Source organism: Syngnathus typhle, linkage group LG5 (genome assembly GCF_033458585.1).
Source record: "Syngnathus typhle isolate RoL2023-S1 ecotype Sweden linkage group LG5, RoL_Styp_1.0, whole genome shotgun sequence".
Lineage (NCBI taxonomy): Eukaryota > Metazoa > Chordata > Actinopteri > Syngnathiformes > Syngnathidae > Syngnathus > Syngnathus typhle.
In genome coordinates, this window is record NC_083742.1 from 14,371,678 (window position 1) to 14,392,514 (window position 20,837).

Genomic DNA, 20,837 nt, shown 5'->3' on the forward strand with positions numbered 1-20,837 from the left:
CCTTAACTGCCTCGTAATGGTGAATCGAATGTACTCTACTATAGAGCAGATTCCATACTGTATCAATCTGTGTGTCTGGATTTATTCTTATGCTCTGCCCTTGCATGTAGGAAAGGTTGCTGATGCGCCTTACAGCTGTTTATTAAACACTCAGCAAAGAACAGTGAAGAAAAAACACTCATTAAGAAGCTGCTGTGGATCATAGCTCACGTCTAGAGCCTCACGCACAGACTCATCAACGTCTCACGCCTCCCCGCCAGGCCCGCCTCTTCCGACATATTCAACGTGAATGTGAATGAGAGCTTGCGCCTTCGATTATTTCCCGTATCTCCGATGGAGATGGTGTTATCCTCGGCTGTCGCATCGGTTAATCTGCAGCCTTATCATCTTGTTCCAGCAAGAGCTCTGTCACACTAAGTCCCATTCCAAGGTCGGTTTAAAGTCGCTTTGAGGTCACTCCGCTCGCCGCCGTGCCTCGGAGCGTCTGCTTGCTCAGTAGGGGCCCCGCGTCGCTCCCCTCAATCACGGGCAAATTTATGATCCGCGGAGGTACCGTGGCTCTTATGCTACTGAGCGCCTCCCTACGTTTAGCCAGCTAATCCCCGCAGGAGATGGGGGGCAGCGGACCATAGTAATATGGATGGCGAGAAGCTGCAGATGTTGAGAGAGGGTGGCCCTAACAAATCAGCGACAGTCGGGATGAAAAACGCCTAGTCGCAGCACTTTCCCTTAAGTGTCCGCTATCAGATGAGCTGAGAGATTTAGTTAAGACTTCATATTTAGAGCACGGCTTAAGCTGTGCGACGACGTCTCAACTGTGCCGATGCCAATGTCACATTGTGCCAGCCACGCTCCATTTGTCAAATCGGATATTATCGGAGTTTTTAAAGCTGTAATTCTGCATGCCTTCGCCGAATTATCCGCGACCACATGCGTCGCAAACACTAATTTGACCCATCGTCTCCCTGTAGTCGATGCGTGTCATATCAGATGTCCCCTTCATGACATCGCTATAATCATCATCAATATTCTATTGGAGGAAAATAGCATTAGCCGCAATCTTTCTACACACACACACAATGACGTGTCATTTTGCATGATTACGAAGCGGCCTGAGCACATTCAAGTTGAGCCAAAATGTCCTTGTGAGAATTCTGATTTCACTTTTCTCCCATTACACTCCTCATGATCATTAACAGCAATGGATGTCGTCTGTTATAAAGCTTCGGAGAGACACATCAAGCGCAGATCAGATCGTCCTCCACATGTCACTTTGTAATAATGCTGGCCGCCCACAGACACATCATCGTCGTCATCATCATCATCCCAGTGAATATGGCTATTTCCTGGCTTGATTATAAACAATTTTCTGATTCATCATTCTGTAGTGCAACAAAGTGATTTACAGCTAACCCTCATGAACTGAATGGAATATCAACAATGGCAGAGGAGTTAGTTCATCACGCTAGATGATCCGCATTTCGAAACTTCTCGACAACAATAGCCACTTTAATTCGGAAACCTACAACATGGCCATAAGTGGCTGTCGAGTTCAACGGTACAGCAAAAAAAGGTGTTTTCATGAAATTAGCCTCGAACAAAATGAGAGTGACTTATGTTGTGTGACAGCAGAGCGTGATGAAGAGAGTGAGGGAGTTCTCGGTGCACATATAGCATATGGATCTTTTTTTTATTTCTTATATACCAGTGTTCCTGTGCCTTCTGGGTAACATGTAATTTATCATTGCTACAACAAAAGACCAGACCAAGTCCAAATGTGGTCAGGAGAACATAAATAATACATCATATTTACCGGCTTTTACCATATGGCTTTAAGGCGTTGCGATGCATCATGTCATCACACTCCAGTGTCCGGGCCATGCGAGAGACCTCAATAATGGTTAGGAGGAACATGGAATAAAAGTCAAAGGTTCGCTGGGAGCTTCTAGAATGAATGCAGACCTTGGCCAAGGGGAGCGCTCGCAGGAAATAATGTTGTGTCTCACTTTCCAATAAAACAAAACAGTAAATTATTTACAACGGGCCACTGAGTGCGCATCCACCTCATTTGCATTCTTGTCACCATGGGGATGGATGTGACATTGTGCTGATGAATGAAGGCGTGGGGATTTTAAAAAGAGCTTCTTCTGAAAGGGAGGACAGATGGTTATTTTTAATTTTTTTTTTTATGAGCGGTGCAGGATAATTAAACCCAATGAATGGGACTGTTTTGGTCGACAAAAGAAGAGCTTGTGTAAATTTGAAAAATATGTGAGATACGGCAAAGTTGGCATTTCTTTCCGACAGGTATCATCACATTAGAAGGATTAACTTAACATGGTTGACTTAATTTTTGACTTGTTATCTTTGTTGTCTAATGAAATTAGCCTCGAACAAAATGTAGGGGATAGTTTTATCCCCTACACTAAAAAATGGAATTAATTAAAAATGGTAATTTATTTTTGGTACAGTGATTAATTAAGACCATCCAATATTATTACAAACTGTATTTTAGTGTACAAAGAGAGATAAAAAAAAGAAGCTCAACAGGAAAAAAAAAGATATATATATATTGTACCTCCGACATACAGGCACAGTCACAAGACTACAAATGTGTTGTGTCACAATCAAGGTCAACACCGGCCTTAAAAAATAAATTGCCCCTGTAAGCTTTCCCAGCAGATGGCGGCCATCTTGGCTTATCTGTGTGTGCTGTTGTTTTTCCAGTCAACTTGCGCTGCACACAGCCTCACTGACTGAACACAGGTGGAACGGCCGAATTACAGTCCGAGCGTTGGACATTAACCCGCTCTATCTGGGCTGAAATTGTCATTACTGATGACACCCAATGTAATTGCTAATTTTACGCTCCGGCAGACACATTTTCCACACGTCTTCTCCTTATTCAACTCTTCTTCTTGTGTATAGCAGTCCAGGCTTAAGTTATTCAGCCCTCTTTTCTACCTTTCTTAAGAGCGGGTAGAGAAAACATAAAATTTTCAAGAATACTCTTATGCCCTGTGATCCACTTTCCAACAGTAACCCTCTGCCGCATACAAAAACAACAAGTACGGTTAAGGAATCAAATCAAAAGTTTACACTGAGAACATGAAGAGTACAAGTACAACCGTGAATGGACCCAATGCAAATACAGCAAAGTGCAAACGTCAAGATTGGCAATTCTGGCTTCTAGTAATCTAGGTAGCGTGAGTTCAACCAGGAGGAAGAAATCCTCTCAAGTTGCTGTTGTGCGTCAGACTAAGTTTGATCTCTAGATTTATATGATCTTTTATAATTTATAGAAACTTTGCTTGGTACGGGGGTATACGAAGGAGCACTGCCATGAGCCCAATCTGTAGACAAGTTGGAATGCTCAAACATGATAATACAGTCATATAGTCATGTCAGTATTTTAATAAAAAAAAACATACGCTATAAATATTAAATAATCATATTAAAATAAATAATGTAATGATGTTGGTAACTGAGTCACACGATGAAGTATTTGTAACATCAAAATAATACGTTGTGACCGTCGTCAACCACTACTATACTGTATTTGTATAAAATCTTCCTTCCTCTTGAGGCCCTAAATAAAACATGAGCGTGTGACACTCAAATAAAATTGATATGGATTTTGTCATTGTGGTGTCACTCATAATTGTACAAGGCATAATTATTTCACCAACTCTTGTATCCGATTATCAGCGGGTTGCTCCACCGGCCCTCAGTGTGCGACACCATGACATTAAACTCATCATTATCGCATTGCACTGTGAAAGGTTAGTGTGCTCTGCCAAATTAGAGGAGAATGTGCGGATCACTTCAGAGTACAAGTGGGCGGACGGGAGCCAGGTGCATGGAGGTTAGGGGGAAAAAAATGGAATTAATGTGTCCTGTGATATATTTTTTTTCAAGGCCAAATGTTGCAGCTGTTGTCACAGTGCTACAGGCAGAGCATCTCTTAATAAAATAACGTAATCAAAATCAATCAATCGTTTTTTCCATTTTGTCACAATAGAAATCTTATTGACAGCATTATTTCTACTTGAATGTTGTAACAGAGCAGCCCTTGTTGTCAAGGTAACTTAACATGTGTGAAGGTCTGGTTCCAAGTGGTGATGGACAGGTTGCTGATAAAAGATGAATGAGATGCAACTGACAATATAAATGTCTCTTGTGCAAAGGAAAAAAAACAACAACAGCCAAAATAATCTCTTATGTTGTTGAAACAGAGGGAGCAAAGTTCGTGATTCGGACTCGGCATCAGCCGCTCGCTCATCTGCATTCGCACTGAGGGTCAGCGGCACTCACCGGGGAGCTCAAGGATAAGGTGAGTGAACTGCCCTTGACCGAGACGCCGCGTGTCCATACAAAGGAGTTAACTGAATGGTGGGACCACAAAATGGGGTGTTTACTTGGGTAGATAAAAAGAAACATGCATGTTTGATTAAGAGAGCAAATTCAATTTAGGTAGGGAAACAAAGCTCTTCCTCTGCTTTTAAGATGGAAAACAAGGCTTTTTAGATTATGTTGTCTGTGGGGGCACCACTTCATACCAAGGTACTTTGGCCCCGCGCCTTTAAACATGATAATTTTAGGAAGTCTAGTATTGACACTTTTTGTTGCTCTTGATGCTTGGGCTATTTTGACAAAACAATGCCACAGTTGTTAAGAGACCTCGGAGCTGTTTTAGATTGTGACCCTCGCCACAAATGCAAGCTGCAGTGTATAATATCTTCTTATTTAGCTGGTAGTCAGGCTGACATAATTTAATATAATAATACAAATACTTAAGTTGTGAATAATAATATGGGACATCCCTTACTGGGCTGCACATAGAAAATAAACCAAAACAAATCATTGAATAACTTTTTTGCAGATAAAGCGCATAACTCTGCACACTGAACTTTCCCTAAAATGCTGCATTGTGCAATTTGCATCTTTTTCAGCTTGGCAGTTATTTAACAAAGAGTTTTAGGTGTCTTCCATTTCAGTAAAAAGTCTTAAACCGTAACATTTCTGCCCCACTTGCTGCCCTCAATCTACACACCCGACTTAATGCCTGTGCGTGCAAATGCTAGAAAGATGCATCTTTTCGCTCTTAATCACCAACACGGTACTGATTGGACAGAGGTGATCGACTGAGGTGATTAACAAGAGGAGAAGAGCTGAAATAGCAACGGCTAATGAGGCACTCTGGGACTAAAAGGTTCAGTGCTTGCGACTTTACTGAACAACACAGAACAACAGAGCGACATGGGCAGTCAGGAGCATTTTTTTAATTCATGGAATTAAAAACACTTAGCTAGGCTATATACCAGGAAAAGTACAGTATAGTACTCAACCTAAAGTTTCTGGAAAAATAATACTCAAAAGTAAAATAAAATTGTGATGTCACGTGAGTGTAGAGTATGTGTATGTGTGTGTGTGTGTGTGTGGGGGGGGGGGGGGGGGGTGTAACTTGCTTCATAATCAACATTTAGAATTGCCTAACAAAAAAAAACCAGTGCCAATATTGTTAATAATTTTCTTTTTTTTGGTGGCCTCATGTTAAATCTGTAAATTAAATCTGGAAGCATGTAATTCACTTTAGACAATTCCCTACGGGAAATTTTGTATGTGTTAGACAACTGGAGTTTCCGCTGTAGCTCCAGGTTTTTTTCAACGCAAACTTTGCAAAGTGTGACATGTAGCCCTTATGGAGATATTTGACATTTTTCATTTTTCCAGATTTGCCTTTTTTCCTCGACCATCCTCACCTTTACTCCCTAAGGAAATGCAAGAGGGGGGTCCACTTGAATAGTGCAGACACAGCCTTGAGGGAGGCTGAGGCACTGAATGACTCTAGCAGATGTGTTCTCCCTTTTTGTGCACAAAGACCAATGGGCCATACATTCGGAGAGTCACGGTAAAAACGATGTGAGATGTTATGTATTATTTGCACACAACAACTCACATTTGTTGATCAACACCTAGAGTCATCAAAAGCAAGTTACTGTTTTCCATATAGGTGTCGCTTACAGATTTATACACTGAATTCCCAGTGTAAACTGCATTGGGTACGCATGGAGACCCAAGCCTTCGTCATAAATAGTCTCTGTTCGATAACTCAATAAAGTATTTGAGACAGCAGCTGCTGAGGGAGGAACTTCAGAGTGAGATATGGAGAAGTCGCACTTTATTGTATTTATGTCAGCAGGAGGACAGATGGGGAGGAAGAAGAAAGTTAGATGGCAGCAGGTGAGACATTACTTCATGCAAGTCTACTTTTTCTCTATATAAATTGTGCTTTATATGCATCATGCAATTAATAGCCTCCCTTATTTTTACCCTCAGGCCATTGCTGTTATTCCTTAAGCTCACGTCTGCTTAATAACGTCCCACATTTCATTTTCACTTCTAATTCAGTAACACCGTTAATGATGGGAGTCGAGGCTTTGTTTGTCATTGTCCAATTATGGTGTAGTTGTTCCTCATAACCGTGTGCTTCATTGATCTGCAACAAACTATTACAGTTCTCGTTGACGCACTTATACATCAAACTTGTTCGCTTTTAGTACTTCATGCACCGTTTGCCAAATGTACTATACTGGGGATTTGTTGGGGCATCAGAACCTAATTAATGTATTAAAACTGTCAATTGGACAAACAGAAGCAGAGGGAAGTGAGCATGCTAAAAAGGCAATATTAAGCAACATTCCACAATTTCTTTTTTTCTCTTTTAATTTTTAATGGATTGTACATTCCGCAAAGTAAAAGATCAGATCAATGACATTTAGTGTTACTGTAACACTCCATCACAGATAACTCTTACCATCAACATAGCAACAGTAGCTAACGTTACAGTGATAACGCTATCTTAATATTGCTAGCGCTGCCATCTTGTTCAAGCTGCAAATGCATTTCCTGTGACTATGTAATTTTATAATCTAATGGCGATATTTGAAAATCACTCGTCAGTGAGGGCCATGTCTTGACAACAACTTATGGACAAGAAAAAGTACTTGTACATGATCAAATATTTTGGTGTCTGGTCCGGTGTACCGTTTTTTCCGCACTATAAAGCGCACCGGATTATAAGGCGCATCTTCAATGAATGGCTTTTAAAATTTTGTCCATATATAAGGCGCACCGGATTACAAGGCGCACCGGATTACAAGGCGCACCTACAAGGATTGGCCCATTTTAAAACTTTGTCCATATATAAGTCCATATATTTGGACAAGCCTGCCGTAGTGGCTCAATATTGGTCCATATGAAAGGCGCACCGGGTTATAAAGCGCACTGTTGGCTTTTGAGAAAATTGGAGGTTTTTAGCTGCGCCTTATAGTGCAGAGAATACGGTAATTGTTTCCAGAGAGATTAGCCATACAGTACAGCATAGTCCGGTATACAGCTAGGTTTAATAGCCCACCTCACATATGAGTGCTCTAATCTCTCACAGGAGACACAGAGTGAGACATATCAGGTATTAATGTACTGACAGCCAAGCAGTTCTGACTCTCTCATCCTCGTGAATATGGATGAGCAGACCCACCGGGGGCCTTTGCGCACCTGGCTTTATCACTTTAATGCGCATTATGGCAATAATGAGCAAGAAGCTACTTAGATCCTATAATTCTCCTGAGTCTCATCATAAATAACAGCTTACATGTAGCTTACTTACAGCAGATAAATAGTGAGAGGGGAGGAGGTGGTGGGACACTCGGAATACCTGTGCTAACACCTGTGCTAACTTAAAGGCAGCTTCTTTGGGATCCAAATTTGAGAGAAAGTGAAAGTTCCAAGGGGATCAGTGGTGTTGACACTTGGGTTGATTTAAATCTGATTAAATCTGAGAAAAATATCCCACACCACTTACAAATCTCTGCACCATTATGCCACAGCGCTCATTATTCAATATGAAGATGAATGGGTCTACAAAATCACAATAACTCACTCCTCAGCAGGTAAAATTCCTTTTGAATTATTAACAGAACTACTCTTCATTGATATGTGGAAGAACAAATATTATATGCTCCTTTTTCTTCACAGCGGGAAAAAAAGGCCCATTTTTGCATTCATATGTACAAAAGCAATAAAGTGGAACACGCTGACGTATTACAGCATACGCAGATATAACAACTGCAATCAAACACAACATATTTATCGACGTGTGTAATCAGCCGTTTGATCACAGTGGGTCAATTAAACAATCGTATAAGTGAGAGAATGCTGTGTTGCAATATATGTGCAACCAATTATTTTTTTATGAATCTATTTCACACTGAATGCAGTTGAAACTGAAACTCAATAATAACAAAGGAATATTGTGGGACTGTTTTTGAACTCCAAGCTGTAATTATTTTATTTTTTATCTTAAAAAACAACAAAAATTTGATTGAATATGCAAGGACAGTACATTTCGACGATAGGTTATACCTTGGCCCAACAAAGATTTGGAAACAATGGTTTCTAAATATAGTATTTAGTGTGGAATAGCAATTGCTTGATGTACCCTTGAGTATGAGAAATGCTTAATGTTCTGCTAGGATTTATGGATTTTTTTGGACAATTTGTACTTGGAACGGACATTGATGCACAGAGGAATGTAAAGTTCTATTGCCAGTTGCTCTGTGTCTTCATTACTGCTGTTTTTCCTGTTAGTTTTCCTGAGAGGAAACCTTTTTTCTTATTGGCTGTATATATACGTTTTACAAAACAGTGTTGCGGTAGAATGATTCATGGTTTGGGTTCAAGTTGAGTTTGAGCACAGGTTTGATTATGTGGTAAAACACAAGCAGTTGTGGGGAAATAACATTTTACAGTTGAGTCTTTTTGCGATAAAGCATTTTCACCCATTAGATTTATGTATTTTTAAATGCCAGATATAAAAGTAAACCACTGTGTGCATGTGTATTGACCACACGTCTGCAGAGTACGCGGGAGGGCCGATTGAGGGGCTTCCTGGTCATGTGTGTGCACAGAGCATATCAAGTTTATGCGAGATTAGCTGAGCCCATTGCACCAACTTCCTCTGTTTTGACAATGAACGATGCGTGCGTAATGAGGTGTCGACGGACATGCTGCGTAATGCAAACTGCGAGACTAACTATTCACCCTCAGTAGGACACATGACCTGACTCTGTTCACGGTAATTAGGAATTTTCTGTCGGTGAGGTCCTGTCTTGGAAGAGAACACGTACCTGGCCTCCCTGTAGGTGCAGCGTCATGCATACAAATAGAACTCCAAGAATAGCCTTAACTCATGTAGGTCAGGTCACGGCATTATTTGGATTCTCGGAAAAGAAATACAAGTTTATGTGGAGCACCATATGGCAAAACTTATTTGTGTGTATTAAAGTAAGGATACTTTTCTTAGAAGAAGAGAAAGATCAACACGAGGTTCAACCCGTCTATCACTTTAAAACAGATATAGTGTTGATGTAATAATAAGTTAAATTTTGTAACAATTTTATTATATTCAGTTAGGCATTCTGAAATGTGCCACGAGAGTTTCATGTGGAATGTGGAGGAACCCACGCAAACACCGGAAGAACAAGCAAGCTCTAAACAGGAAAGCCACAGCCCAGATTTTAACCGCGAACCTCGGATATATGAAGCAGATGTGCTAACCAATTTTCCACCGTACCACCTGGATTAAGAAACAAATTTAAAACATCTTCATAAACTTGTATTTCAGTTTATGTACAAAATGATATATTTAATATATATGGAATGGATATGGAATATATGGATCTTAAAAGTGCATGAATTGGAGCTTTAAAATGGTCGAAATAACCACAAAGGCTTCGAGCTAAATATCCACATCAGTCATTTTATGCCGTCAACAAACAAACAGGTAAAAACTTTTTGAACGTTTCATTTTGAGACTTTTAGATTGTCAGCAATAAACCGCAAGCCACTAAAAGTTTTGCAAGTGTTCGGAAACCCTCAAGATACTTGTTAAACTGGATCACTGCAGAGTACCATGTCTGCCAAGCTACTCCACAAGACCTTCAATTTTTCAACTCAACCAACTTTATTTACAGAACCGCCCCAAAAAATGTCAATGAATAAAATGCGCAAATCAAACAATAAATAAAACATTATGTTGGTGAGCAACCAAATATTCCGCATAATGATGATTGGAAGCAAATCTGCTCTCCTATTTAGTCTTCAACCTCACAACTCCTTGTACAATCTAGCAACAAATGTCAGAATCAGGACAGTTTGACTTATGTACATGATACACTTTCATTGTTTATGCTTGTCTTACTGTTTCAGAATTTCCTCCAAAGATTCAAATAATTATCATAAACTGTGGGAATAATTTTCCCACTCTTTATTCCCCACTGAGACCAAGCCTGGTCAATTTACTCTATTTAATGTTTCCTTTGTCAGATTAACTCTATTCCACCCACCTCTGGAATTTCCCCTTATTGGGCAAATAAAGACATATCTTATCTTATCTCCACTCCCTCGCACCATTTACCTGTAATTATAAACACCAGCACAGATGGAAGAATCATTTTCGTCCACAAAGTTGCTCAGCTTCATCTTGGTGGTCTTTATAGCTCGGAGGTTCTGGCCGAGCGTTTTCACGCTTGGGCTCATTGTGGTCGACTCCGCGTTTTTACGGCCCCTTGGAAGAAAATGATGCTGAAGCACGCATGTGTGTTACAGAATGTCACCATTCATTTTGGTGCTTGAATTAGGATAACTAGATTTCTGAATGGAGAATTAACAATTAGTGACACTTTGACTAAAGACTGCCGTGAATTTTTGCTTAGTTGTTGCGAGGCAAAATTTGAGGGTTTGTGCGACTTCAGAAGGATATTTTTTTATATTTCATATTTTTATATTTTTGCAGAAAACTGGTTGAGCTGCCAATTGTGCAATCTCAGGGACATTCCTCTTAAGAGGTGTAACAAGCAACAATACGTTTTTCTCCAAGCCATCTTTTATCTAGTTTTCCAAGCAGTGTTTTTCCCTGGATACGTCCACCAAATCATTTTGAAGTACATCAGTGATTTTTTTTTTTTTTTCCACAGATGGTGCATACTCGCTTCAAAACTGGCTGATATTGGCCGGTGGCAGCAACTGGACAGTCGTCATGAAAAACGGCCATATGTTGCAATATGCTGCACAGATTGAGGCGGGGACGGCCAGGCTCAAAAGTGTGTATTTAAGGCCACTGATTTCGGAGTGGGAGCAACCATCGAGTGCCTGAGCATATGTTTGTGTCATATCTACTCCACTTTATTTTATGAACTCATAAGAAGACTCATAAAGCTGCCAAAATCATTTTTTAGATTAAAGGAGAAACTTCTCCTGACTGTATTTAAAGAACATTACATATTTACTGGTTTATTATTGTGGACTGGACTGTTGCCATATTGTCCTGTTTGCATTCCAGCACAATCTTACGAAAAATAATATTAAAGCTGTAGTAATTATTCGTGATAACAATTCGCAAAATACCCAAAAGTTGATTATCTGCCCCCGTCCTCCACAAGTGATCCTCAGTAATTCGACAGCCAGGACCATGCAAAAGAAGTTTTTTCTTTTAGAGAACGCACAAATGCACCTCATCAAAAGTAAGTCATATAAGGAAAATCGGATCTTAATGTGCGATGGAGGCCTCTCCGGATGAGGCTTGCAAACGTTTTCCCTTAAGTGACATGTGCTGGCTCAAAGTTAAAGTGACATTTGGGTTTGATGTGGAACACGGTGCCAGGACAAGGATGGATCATTGCCTTCAAGTCGACCAGATGGACAATCCTTCACAAACGCAGGTAGAAAATGGAGACGTGGCTGCTTATTTCAGCCACAAAGCCACAATGTCATCCATCAAAACTGTGTTTCCCTCCCTAGACTGTTTAGTGTTTAAGGACACACATCTTGCCATTAGACGGCCAGTCTAGAATAATACATGTCATTGCAATTGCACTCCCGAATGGATGGTCTTACAAATTGTTTTTGAAACTGAGCCATGTGTAGTCATTTTAGCTCATCACATACTGTATGGTTATTTATTTAGGCAGAATACACACAGTGGACGACAGTATGGAAGCCAACAATTATTCGTGAGTGAATTTTTGGGCGGGAGAATCGGTATCTTCTGGCTGGAAACGATTCTAGAACGATTCTCACCAGGGAAGGAATGATTTGGTTCTAACTGCATTCTAGCATTGAGCCCTCTTTATGAATTGAAAACTAGCTTGTCCTTATCAACAATATGCACAAATCCATGCATAAAATATTACATTACATAATAGATCTATTAGTCGTATACTATTGTGAAGTTATACTACATTATTACATACTGCAACCATAATCCAAATTGTTAGTTCATACCTCTTTGGCAAGTGACAATAAAAAAAAATTACATTAGGAAAGACGAATTTTCACGACAGCTTTTACTTTAAATCTCATTACTGTGTGCCGATGCACAGTGTTTAATGAAGTGTCAAGTGAGAAAATCCATTCAGGATTGGTCGGATGATTTTTACTTATTTCTTTTTTCCCCCCCATACACTTTTGTCACTAATTATGTGTTTGAGGACAAAACAGACCAAAAGGCATTGGGTAACTCATTCATTTCCCAACATGACTCCTTTGTTGTGCTCCCAGGCAATCTACTTCCAAAGTATCATTGAATGGCTCGGTTACTTGATGGCCCGAAATCAGAGCAAACAAATGAATGCTGCTCTCAACCGCCCACAAAATCCTTTTGGGTGATGAAAACAAATGAAAGCCGTCCCTCTCCCCGGAGGAGCAAGTATTGCTTCTATTGACCAGGGCGGCACCTCGAAGATTCGTAGCATGTGCAACACATTACCGCCTCTCCTCACCCAAAACAGAACCTAAACAAAAACAAACGCTGCTGGGAGGCACCCTGCTAAGCAATTACCAAACAGCTGGAGTTTTGCAAGATGAGGGTTATTTTCAGGGTGCAATAGCTAATTAACAGTCTGCTCGAATACTGAATGAGAGGAAAGACAAAGCTTTCAGTTGAGCCGATGACGTCAATGTGACAAGTCTCCCCTCACTAGTTTTGCTCTACTCGTCGACTTATAGTTGTAATTTATCAAAATATCAGACTGTCAGAGTATCATAATTTTGTGCAAACAAATATTAACATAATCCATATATGATATAAAATATAAATAACACCTAAAGATTTATATTCACATACCCTCTCTAACTTAATATTATCGATTGTGATTTGTATTTGATTATTCGTCTGGTGGCATCATTTATTGACGTCAACCACTGTTTCAAAGTATTTAATTCCACTGTTTTCAGAAGTTCAGTTAAATCAATCCCAAATTAAAAAAGTCATATCATAGTACACAAAGTACACATTTGCATATCTTTTGTAACATACAGATATCATTTATATACAAAATAAATAATATTGGTCCAAGAAGAGATCCCTGGGGAACTCCGCATATTACTTTCATTTAATCCGGATTTGACTTCCTTTAATTTCCTTCCTTTAAATTTGCATCACAAGCTTATTTGTCATTGAAAACCATTGTTATTTTTGATGACTAACCACCCCGTCCGTCCATTTTCATGGATGTTCTTCCAAAATTTCAGTGTTCAGTGAAAATGTGCAAAACAAACATGCGACTTATGCCATTTTCCATTTTGTATTATTTTGTGAAAATGGAGAGAAGATGAGACTGCACCATGAGATGTAGTCAGTCATATGAAGGCCTCTCTGTCACAAGACAATTGGTTGACAGTCAACAAAAGCGATCACGCATCCTGATCGAGCAGGATTTGGAAGAACTTACCATAGTCACTAAACACATTATCTAACTGTTTAAGAGGCAATACAGTCATTTCAGTGACTCCAATAGAACTTGCCATGCTCGAACACTATGACCAATTAGTCATAAACGTGCACAAGAAGTTGAAATGTAACGAGGGGAATGACCCAAGCAGTCGCTAGCTCAGCAGTATGCATGGCTAATTTGATTAGAACAACCACATTAATGAAGAGCGGACCTCTCAGGGGTGCACGTGTTTACGTTACACGTGTAGTTTGCGTGCGCAGCCACCCCATAGGTCCTTCTACAAGACCCTCATTTGGAGGAAATGGAGGCCGTTTAAATGTTTTATGTCTGCTGCTATAATGGCAAGCTTTCAGTTAAGGCCGCTTCGATGGCCGATTCTGTCAAAGTGATGGCATTTAAGGAGGGGCATTGCAAGTAGAGTTTAAAAGTTCTAGTCATTGATTGACTTCAGTCATTTTCATTCTGATGCCTTTCCTGCAGAGAATAGTAAACTTGAGATACACTTATACAAAGGTTTTCTTCTTTGTTTTTAACACAAATAGGTCATGATTTTTCCGAGTTTAGTCAGTAATCTACTAAGCATTTCCGATATTAATCATTGATCAATTGTATCATTGCAGTTATTTTTCTGGAAGAAACAGAGTCAAAATACTACTTTTGCTACACACTGTTGATTCATTCTTAATGACTTTGCTGTCTCAAGAAGACAACTTATTACTTAGAGAAGTTAAGCTACTTTTACACAATGGCAACTCCTTTGAGGGGCATTTTTCTACTCAATACAACACTGGCATTGAAACAGGAGTTTCATTATCCCTCTGCCTTTCCTCGATATGTCTTACACAAAAAGTCACAGTGTCCAGTCTCTTGTGGCAGTTAACACCATCTACACAACCAGTGTGCCACTTTCTGCACATGACAAATCTTCTGAGGTCATTTAATGACTTTGGCGCCTTTTTGGATGCCTTTTCTTTGCAGCTAGTGATGGATCGGTATGATTTTAAAGTCGGTTGCCAGGATTTTATAGGAAGGCACAGCTCAAATGGAATCTTTGATATCCGATAACATCTCTCCACTCAACCCATGGCAAATTCTTTCATCTTTTTCTTTCTGGTTCCCTTTCATTTCTTCTCCTCAAGCCGTACAGTGTAGTTTAGCAGATTGCGATGAATAGTGATGTCAGCGAGGAACAGGTGGTCAAGAGGGCAGAGTGGTTGCCAGCTACCACAGCGAATGTGGTTCAATCACTGATAGACAGTGCCAACCTCAGTTTGCTTGTGGTTTCCAGTGTATAGCACTGGCCAGACCAAGCAGATGGAAGGCTAGTCAGGGATCACGGTCGTGTCACTGAGCCTGGTGTCTCTTATTGGCAGGTAGGACTTGTATGGACCAGTCTGTCATGATCCGTGTTTTTGTTGACTTTGGTTTGATCAGATTTAGTTTTGTGTCATGTTTCCCATGTGTCACTTTTTATGACTTGTCAACTCATTAAACTGCTGAACATCAAAGCAATATTAAGTGTTAAAAGTCATTTTGTGCATTTTTTCAACAATAATTAATTGAGAAAAAAAATCTTGGTACTATGTTTGTCTTACAATTTATTCCAAATCTGCAAAAGAATTAGTAGACCCGTTCAGGTTCTAGTATAGGACATTGCAAGCGCAACTAAGCCAGAACTGCTATCTAGTGGTGAATTGTGCTAGTACAACTTAAAAGTGGAACCCCCAGCCTGCAAATGGGAAAATCCGTGTTTAATATATGACCAGTAAAATTGGGATTTTTTTTTGCAGACTCCAAAAAACTGATAAAACCGACAGTATACATTTTTCCACAAAAATGCATGTTTGCTACCCCCCAAAAAATAAAAACATAAAAAAGTGAATCTGGGGTGCCGACCTCAGTGTATTTTTGAAATGAATCGAGTGCTCACTAGGTGTGGCCACATGTCATCCTTCCCTTATTTCTATACTGCAATGCTGTATTTGGAGCTTGCATTGTTGCCTCATGCATGTTTAGTGCAAGCATGCAGGCTTCATGTGCACACGCTCGAGTCTATTATAGCGTCGTCTAAGCCGGGGTTTATCCGCTGCTCAGTGAGGCGGGAACTGCACCAAGACGTCAGTCATCTGGCTGGCCAACCAGAACCTCTTTATTTGGACTGTCACTGGAACCCATTTGGAGGGACGCAGATTTATTTGGGCTCGCTTATCTCTGCAGTCCAGTCAGGAATCACATAGCTGTACTTGTGTATCTTTTCCACCCTCTGGACAGACTGAGGGTAAAGGGGCTCCAGAGGCTAAAAAAGTCCTTTGTGAATATGTCCCACAAATCTGCAGCGTATGTCTGATAACGTAAAAATATAATCCACCGTGCTTGGGACACAAATACACAACATTTTTTTTCTGTTTCAACAGATTTGTTTCTTGGGAATAGAACATGCTGCATATCTTGTTTGTGAGTGTGCTGGTTGGAATTGTGACTATGCTACTTACTATTTGCTCAGGTCAAGGACTATGTTTATGTCGAAATAAATGACAGAATGAGCCACAAGATGAAAAGTTGCCAATCTTCAAGAAGATGAGCAGTCTATTCTTTGACTTTCCACATTATAAAAAGGTTTTGCCTCACGGGTAATTTTTGCAAATCACATTTCAATATCCTGTTAAATTTCCGACGAGTCTGACCGCCAGAAATGTCCGAGGGAGAAGGTCACAAGGGAGCCGGAGGGAAAAAAAAAAAAAAAAAGTTAAGCAGCATGTTTCCATTTTAGCCGCGTGGCCTGAGCGGGTTTGCCACAGGCATGCATCAGGCCAGTTAAGAGGTTAGGCCTGGCAAGTCATTACTGTCAGAGCTAATGTAGAGAGATGAGGAGAGGGACCATGGAGGTAAGCAGTCAGTAATGAATGAACACACTGCTAAATTCAACAATTACACGCCCATGTAAATGCAAGCATAACACAGCAACACAAGCAGGCAGCTGCTGAACTAACATGGCCGGAGGCCTTAAAACAAAGTCCATCCAGATACGCTAAATTTGTTTGGCAAACTATGAACTGAAGCAGATATCCAAGAGAAAAAGTAGTCCGGTGTGGAAATGACTCCATGTTATACTGTTTGCGCTTTTCAGTTTTTATTCAAATTAAAATTATTTTATTAAAATGGGGATTTTAGGATAAAAATGATATGGGGGTGCTCAATTCTTGCGCTATTAGGGGGACACAAAGGACCATACTCTTCCTAACAAGGTAAAAAAAGATTGTGTATATTTCACATTTATCAATATAAATAAATTAAGCATATCTACCAACCAAAATGGTTCCAACTTTTAGCCTTTGAGATTTGAAAATTACATTCAACTACATTGTAAAGTCGATTTATTTATTTATTTATTTATTTATTTATTTATTTATTTATTTATTTATTTATTTATTTATTTATTTATTTATTTATTTATTTATTTATTTATTTATTTATTTATTTATTTAGAGTTCTATTCTTTGTTACAAACAGGCCTTTTTGGGGTAGCTAGTATTTCATTTTATTTTAATTGGGAAAACTGACTTGATTCACACAAGTCAACTTTATTTATACTTGTAAATTGAGTTACAAGCTTGGTCACGGAGGGAATTTTTGCTTTGTTCTGGACGTTTAAATTCTAATCACCAGAGGCGACGTCATCTTCAGCCTAAAACCAGGGTGGTCATACTAGGAGGATGTGAGTGGCCTCATTTCAAACAAACACAACATCCCCAAATGCCCTAATCAGTCCAGTACTCAAAAACAAAGCTTGTTGGACTTAAGCAGAGACTGAGGTCTACTTGTTCCTTTCAGTTGCTTTCGGGCAGGACACCGTGGACCACCAACACTGACACCCACACTCTTGGCAGTGTCAACAGTACACCAATCAATGGTGTTTACTGTCGAACGACTCATGATGTCATACCCCGCTCCCGCTATCCAAAATAACGACGCCCTCCGAGCCTGAAATGTGCGTCAAGGCTCACAAGGATGCGTATGAAGAATTCCACATGCCACAGTAAACTCTCGTCCCTAATGAGTCCTCACTTGGAAAAAGGGATAATAAAGTGTGCTGGTTGTGCAATGAAAGGTCAGAGCCATAAACGACTCTGATGGGTATCATTTTTTCCCCTTTTTTATTCTTTGTTTTCTCCCATTCTTTAAGCCCAGCGGTCACTTATCAAAGCTTGGGAAATAATCATGTTTGACATGGAGCAATTCAGGGACGGATAAAAGGAATACAAATAGCACTGACACCAGCTAAACTAATTTTCTTTTTTCTCTAATCTTTCAAAGAAAATATTTTTATTTCTCCTCTGCAGATTTCTATTGTTTGCCAGTGGAGAGAAGCTTTCTTTAAATACGACATGTTAATTGAACGCCAACGGTGGTGAAATAATTACTTCGGGGGCAAGTAACGAGTTTGTGTGGTCCACGTGAATGTCTTTTGCCTTCATGACTTTAATTTCTTTACCTTGCGTTCACCCCGAAGACATCCTCCTATTTCTCGATTGTCCGTGTGAGTAAGAAAATGACATATGACTGTACTAAAATTGGATTATGGCAAAGAGTGTTATTTCTAGCTGAAGTACTCAAGAGGGAGAATAGATTTAAGGGATTTAATTCCGGCTTTGGCACGGGGACTCTATGGTCCAGGGCGAGGCGAGGGAAACGTAGTGGAAACGTCTTAAAAAAATACACTTGTAATGCTGCTGTTTGGGAAATTGAAGCGTGAATGTAACGGCGTGGCCTCCAAGTCTTCCCAGTGAAATGTTTTCAAGTCTTTCAATTAGCAATTGAGGTCAGATGGTGATGTGAAAGACGAGCGCAATGCAGCTATGAATCAACAGCAGTGCCAACTCTTTACTGGTAGAGATTTGGATTAAGACATCATTCTTCTTCAGTTAGGATGCCATTTCTAATCAAGTCCAAACTTCAGTGAGTCAGGACGAATAAGCAGAAAAGCTCTTACGATAAGAAAGAAGAGTTTTCATTCGGATGTTTAATAGAGAACGGAAAAAATAAAGTAATAAGTTCAAGGATTGCGACTCCACTATGGAAAGAAAATTAGATAGAGTGAAGCTTTGGCTATAGCAGGAGGGATTGATAAATAAAAGAAATATATTGGCAAAAAGGAGGGATGAGAGGAGAGCAATAGCCAGTTGGTCCTTCATCCATCATCTGTTTGGCTTGGATGCCAGCTTGTTACTGGGAACATTGAACTGATTCATATTCAGCACCGGGTGGAGGGAATGCAGGAATTTACATTCTCCCCTTTACTTGACTTTGCATTATACACTGGTCAGCAATATGATACTGGTAATATTTCCAACATACACGCTATGAGATTATATATTATTTCTTCATCCTCGTGTTTTAGCCATTTCAGTATTTATATTTTTTTGCTTTGTGTCTTTTACACCCTTAAAGGGCTGTAAATTGCTACCATGCCCGGTTTAGAGGAAAGTAGTCGCTGGTGTCAAAGAAGTAAGTGATACATCTAGAATGTTTGAAATCTTTATATGTCAGGGATAAACTGATTGTTCGCAGAAGTTACAGAGCGTCTCGGCAGTATTTGCTCTGCAGAGTGGCTATTAAAAAGTTCCAGCTAACAAGTCTTGTTATTGCTTGACATTTGTTTTTATGTGCTGCCAACGTGACATATATACATACACTGCCGTTGCAGTTGTTTTCCGAAATCATCCGGTCATTATTGATTTTTGTTTTGTTAAAAATGATTCTTTACAGTTGATTTATGATTTTAATTTGTTCTGTGACCAAGCTAGTATATTATTTCAATAAATTTTCGCAATAAAAATAAACTGAAATCCAAAATACACCACACGTTATTGCTACTGATAATATTTTTTTTTTAATTGGCGAATAGAAACAGCAGTAAAATGTGGTATCAGGTGTTTTGTTAAATCTGATGGAGCATGCTGTACATGATGATCAGCCTTGAATTTGCCCGCTAACCTGCTTTGAAAGTGAAAGCGTCAGCAGGGAATGGCGCTTAGATTGACCGACGGGGTCGGCGTAGCTGTCACTCGTACCAACGCCATTTGTGACCAGCGCTCAGCAGAAATGTCACACGGCCTCCGGAAAATGGCACAGCCGTCACTTTTTTTTTTTTTTTACTGCACATTCTTCCACCATATACTGCATTTCAATTCTTTCTTTCCTCCACATACTCTGACATGAGCAGAGGCACATTTCTTTTGACGTTGTGCTGCTTTGGGGTAAAACACTTGAGTCGGCAACATTGGCATCAACAAGCTTGCCCTGTTGTTGTAACTCTTAACGTGCTGTATATTGTGTGTGACACTTGTGTGCTCACAGCAGTTCAAAATGTCTCACCCGTTTCACAACTATGTAAACACACCTTTCCAGGGGATTTGACGCCACCTCTGCCAACTTGTTCTGTAATCATTTTGAGTGGCTGACCTTCTGTGCTCTGAATGGAATACAACAAAAAAACTCCAGACAAACACAAAGTAAGAAAAAAACAGCGTGTGCAGAAAATGTTCGACGTTCACATAAGTCCTGCAAGCAACTACTTCTAAAAGCATGTCATTTGTCGTATGATGAGCCAATAACGAGCAATTAAACCGAGGAAATAGCCTTGATGAGTGTCGTGAGAAGAATCTTGCTGCAAGAAGCATAAAAACATATTTAATGGTCAGTTTACCTAAAGAAAAACTAATGTCTCCCTCCACCTCAGTGTGTCCTGCACATAATTTGGGTTTTATTGGCTGTGGCTATGACAGCTACATCTCTTATTGCCGCCCACGGCAAAATGCAGCAGCAGCAGATTGAACTTGCTTTTATTGTGCTGCATAATTTAAATGTTTAATTTGAAGAACTGACCAACAAAGTGCCTCTGTGTAACCAAAGTCATACATCATTGTTCACAGGGCTTGTTTGTCACCCAGAGAGAACTCATGTCCACAATGCAAGGTGCTGGGGAAGTTGATAACAGAGAGTGGTGCATAATTTCAATTTTGTAAGTGTCACATAAATTTCGGA

General features: G+C 39.8%; 1 long non-coding RNA gene across 1 annotated transcript in view; it reads left to right on the plus strand.

Annotated features, from left to right (window-relative positions):
• The window catches only part of LOC133154762 (uncharacterized), a 29,590-nt gene extending 14,011 nt beyond the window's left edge, over positions 1–15,579 (plus strand). The window contains exons 2-4 of the long non-coding RNA XR_009714524.1: positions 4,236–4,333; positions 6,200–6,243; positions 11,037–15,579. This is a non-coding gene — a long non-coding RNA (uncharacterized LOC133154762). The remainder of the gene's footprint in view (positions 1–4,235; positions 4,334–6,199; positions 6,244–11,036) is intronic.
• Positions 15,580–20,837: the final 5,258 nt, after the last annotated feature.